General features: G+C 38.6%; 1 pseudogene; it reads left to right on the top strand.

The window, feature by feature from the left end:
- Positions 1 to 4,431: 4,431 nt before the first annotated feature.
- On the top strand, positions 4,432 to 5,147 carry LOC149228201 (gamma-glutamylcyclotransferase 2-3 pseudogene; annotated as a pseudogene).

Below are 5,147 nucleotides of genomic sequence, written 5' to 3'. Positions count from 1 at the left end.
CGCTGTAAAGAAGCTTTTGGAATGTAATTTTTGAATTGTTTTCTATTGTCACCCCACTGTTCTCTGTTTTATATATGTTGCTGCTGCTTTAATACATGAGAAGACTACTCTCTTGAGCTCGTTCTTGTGACTGTTCGTTGACTGGCTGAGGTGGCAGAGGGCCCCTGTGCACTAAAGCCCTATATAGTTGTCATTTGATTTTATTATGTTTCTGTTTTTATAATTACTAGCTTGTATATAACATGCTGTTTTGATGCTTTTAATTCGCTGCTGTTTACATTTTCACTTCTGTTTTTTTATAGCGGTCAGCTGATCAATGTTTTTCTGTAGGTTTTCTTAGGCAGCCCGGGCAAATTTTCATATTTTTGATAACTATTGACATATGAGATCATCTTGTCCTTCCTGCTAATTTCCATTTTCTGAAGTTTAATTTCAGCACTGTCCTTTTTCAAGTTGTGATTTGCTTATTTCTTTTTCTGCTACTTAGACATCATACTACTCATTTGTTTATGGTTTCTTTCTATAGTCAAGTGACTCTATTATTAAGGAATCAGAATATTACTTATTGTAGTGTGATTTAGTTATCATATTGCTTAAACTTGTTCATGATTGCTTCCCACAAGGTAGATTGAGCTGAAGGGTAAAGGATCTGAAGAGTTGAAGTAGTGTGATTAGTTTCCTTTATGCAGTTTAATTTCTTGCCACTTAGTTATCATATTGCTTAGACTTATTCATGATTGCTTCCCATAAGGTAGATTGAGCTGAAGGGTAAAGGATCTGAAGAGTTGAAGTAGTGTGATTAGTTTCTTTTATGCAATTTAATTTCTTGCCATTTAGATATCATATTACTTGACTTCTTCATGATTGCTTCCCACAAGGTAGATTGAGCTGAAGGGTAAAGGATCTGAAGAGTTGAAGTAGTGTGAATTAGTTGCTTTGTTTTTAGTTTGAGTTGCTTTAAGTTCAGTTTTTGTTTTCTTTTCATTCAGCAGCAAGGATACTGGGCCATTGTCATTAGTTCACTGTTTGATACATTTACTTCCTCTTAATAATTGATTTCATTACAGTTGTTTTAAAGCTTTCTCTTTGATCACTTTTAAGTTTGGGGAAATCACTGTAGAAATCACCATCACCATCCACACTTAACTCTCATTTTCGCCATCACACATTAGGAAAAGATAAATCCAAAAACAAACTAGAAAACTCAAAAACGACAAAAGACTAAGGAAATGGTTATCTAGTACATATAGTACACTTCACTTCGTCAGTTTACGAATCCCGGATTGACATTTTAAATAGCAATTTAGAACACACTAAATTGACCAAACATTTTGGCGCCGTTGCTGGGGAAGTGAAATTAGGTATCCAATTTCTTAAAAAAAAAAAAACAACAAAATTTCAAGGAAGGAAAATTGATAACCTCTCAAAGTATGCTCTCCTCTTGCACTTAGTGTGATCTCGAGGATCAGAAAAGAGAAAGTTATTGGTTTAATAGTTTCTTGAGTATGCTCTCTTCTTGCACCTAGAGTGACCTGGAAGATCAAAAAGAGAATTTTTAGCCCGCCTTGAAGAAAAATAAAAATGACATGCATAGAGCAAGAGATTCTAGGGGAAGGTTTTTAGCTAGAGCCAAGAGTTTGATTTTTACAACTCCTTCTACCTCAAGGAATAGACAAGAGACACCTCCATCATCTCCAACCTACACTCCTAGCCCTAGGATTCCTGGAATTCAAGAGACAGTAGTTGAGTTAGGAGACTCTTCCTCACCATCCATTGAATCTGAATTAGGAAAAGATTCTTTCTTTTCTTCTACAAGGTGACACATTGTAATTGAAGAAGTAGAGTCACCTAAGGAAGAAGAGGGAGAAATTCCTCCTCGATCGCCATTAGTAGAAGAACCAGAGGACTCTGAAATCTCTGAGAAAACTACCATGACAGAAGAGGGAGTTAACGGATTTGGTAGAGGTAGAGGTAGAGGAGGAGGAGGAGGAAATAATGGAGGAGGTAGAGGTAACAATGGGGGAAATAGAGATGGAGATAACTCATTTGGATGTCCTATAGTCGATGAGGATTCTCGAGCAACAATGAAAAATATTTCACCATCTATCCTCCCAAACTTTCATGGGTTAAGAAATGAAGATCCTGAAACATTTCTATTTGAGTTTGAGGTCGTGTGTCGAACCTATGATTATCTGGAAGACTCTCAAAAACTCAAATTGTTTCCTTCAACATTGAAAGGAGCTGCTTTGAAATGGTTCATGGGATTACTCACTCAATCCATTAGGACTTGGAATGATATGAAACAAACATTCTTGGATAGATACCTGGATTATTGTATGCCTACCAACCACAAGGATGAAGTATTTAAAATGGTACAAAAAGAAGATGAAAACTTGGAGGATTTACTTGAAAGATTCCAATACAATCTGAAGAGAGAAAAGATGAGTAACTTAGATGAGGAGACCTTGAAAACCCTTCTGTTATCACTGAAAATGCTGTAGTAAATTTTTTTTAGCTTGGCTTAAAGTCAGAGCAGTTTCGCAGCGCCAGAATTCTTTTTAGCAATTTCGCAGCGCTACCTGTTTGCGTGGTTTCGTAGCGTGCTACGAAACTGGGGATTTGTTTGAGTTTTCAGTGAAAGTCCAAATTCTAGCATGCTTATTGTACAGAGTTCTTCTTCCCTCCAGGAATGTTGATAAGAGCAGTGGCAGTATGTTCAAGGAGACACCTTATGATGATACAGCTATTGTAGGATTGCCATCAAATACATTAAGGGAGTTATCTCTGAATTCTGGCTCATGGGTGATTGTGAAAGATGATGATAATGATGTGGAGAGACCTGCAAGTCTACAACCAATTCAATGCAGTTGCTTGGGCAATTCATGCGAAGGACCTGATAGCCCTTATTGCTTTTTCTTGCACTTTGTGTCTATTCCTCTGCGCACAAAAATTCTTATATCCCCCACTTTACTCCTATATAACAAGAACACCTTAAGTCTTTGAAACCATTCAGGTGTTTGTGATTAATAAAGGGTTACCAAAAAGGGCAAAAGGTGTTGAGCGGAAAGGAATAGAAGCGCGTGCTGGCCTCTCTGGCTAGTCAGCTGTGCTCCATTTTGCAACTTTGGCCACCTTTTTATACACCCTCTCTCCATCGCTCTACCCAATGCCAGTATTTGGACAATTCCAGTGTTAATACTATTTTGTATTCCTTGTTCTTCAATATTGTTTTCTTGTGTGGCAGCAGTGTCCTCATTACCTATCAGGAGTATAACATGTCTTCTGTTTTGGCGAAAACTTGTGGAGAAGATGTAAAAGTGATTGCTGTACAACCCAAGTGTTTGGAACTCCCGTTCAAAATCTTTGGAGCAACAATTTCAACACTGATTTCTACAGAAGACAGCACAGGCAAATATTCAACGAATGTCAAACTCAGCCGTGCTGTAGGAGATGAAAAAGCTACTTCAAAAGGTTGGAAATCATTCATGTGAGTTTTGTCAAGATGTGAGATAAAATCGCCAGAGCAATCTGAAGAGCTATTAGGATTGATTGTAGATTCTCTCAAGGTATTCGATGGTGTAGTTCCCCACGGTGGTCCAGAACCGAGACAGAGGTCACAACTCAGAAAATTGCTTTTGTTTTAGATAAGGCTTCAAAACATTTGCAACCAGATATTATTGCTTTGGTGACAAAGTTGACAGTTATTTTAGAACATTTATTGGCTGCTTAAGCATTATTGGATCGACTTAAAGAACCAGATACGTAGCTTGAGCTGTGGTTACCTGTTCATGCCGCATTAAGAAGGTTACAAATTGGGTTGTTATTAATTGTCTTCCTACTAAAAGAGTTCTTTAATTCATGGAGAATTCATTAGAGGGTCAGATGCTGCTAGCAGACTCAAAGCAGTTTTGTGAAAAGCATGTTGTTTCTTTAGTTATCAATTTGTTTCCGAAGCTATTATGGGAGTTGAGGCATGACAAATCCAACGCATCCAATGCTGTATTAAACGTTCTTCTTCATATTGGTCGTTCTGCTCCTGTAGGTTCTATACTGCTTGCGGAATATATGAAATTACAGCCAACGTTACAAATAGGCAGCGTTGTGTTTATTTCTGCAGGGGATCACGTTTTTCTTAGACTGGGATACACAACACCTCCTTAATGCACGTCGGTTCATTATTAATGCACATATTGAAGACATGAAAGTGCTCTTTTCAAATGCGGTGATTAATGCCAAGTGTCGAGTAGTTTTATATGCTACAAGGCCGCCATGGTTAGTGACACTGGGATAGAGATGTGGCGCAAAAGCTGGAAGGATATTGATTGATGTCGATTAAAAGACGAGTGCACTAGTGAATGGCATCTGTGAAAGATTGAATGGCATCCCCTGGAGGCTGTAGAATTGAGGGAGGTCGACGGCAAGGCGGAGAAGATGGTTCTGTCGGTGTTTGGTTACGGTTCCATAATATGAAAGGCGGGTTTCCACTATGACAAACAACGAGTTGGTTTCATCAAAGGCTACCGTCGTCTTTTCCATCAAGGGAGCACAGACCATAGAGGAACCCCTGCCAATCCCGGCAGGACTGTTACACTCGAGCCTCACGATGGTCACATCAGTCGAGGCGTTGCTTACAGGGTTTCTGGACAGGAAGCTGAAGATATTGCTTTATCTTATCTAGAAGTGAAAGAGAAGGAATATGATTAAAAGGCCTACGTTGATTTCTATTTTGAAGAGGATTCAACAGAGCCAGTTATATCTGGAGTCCCTGTGTTCATTGCATCAACAGACAAGAATTCGAATAAAAATTACCTGGGCCCTGTACCATTGGAAATGATGGCTCATCAAATTGTTGGAGCTGTGAGTCCTTCCGGGCCTAACATTGAATATCTCTTTAACTAGAGACAGTTTTACTTGAGATAGGTTGCAATGATAGTCACGTGACAGACCTCACAAATGCAGTTAGGAAAGTATTAACATGCAAAGATGGAGATGCTACTTCAAATGGAGATGCAAAAGTACTGAACTTCAGTGTGAACTTCAGCAATTTGTTGTCTTATTCACGAGATTGCTTTAAAGGATATTTTGCCGAGCCTTTTGAGTACTATAACATGCGCTGCCTCAATCTAGAATATCTCATTTGTGATTGA

The sequence above is a fragment of the Pinus tabuliformis genome, chromosome J, assembly GCF_031772625.1.
Source record: "Pinus tabuliformis cultivar Carrire ecotype Pingquan chromosome J, CPIR1, whole genome shotgun sequence".
In the NCBI taxonomy this organism is placed as follows: domain Eukaryota; kingdom Viridiplantae; phylum Streptophyta; class Pinopsida; order Pinales; family Pinaceae; genus Pinus; species Pinus tabuliformis.
This window is presented reverse-complemented; position numbering and strand designations above follow the sequence as displayed.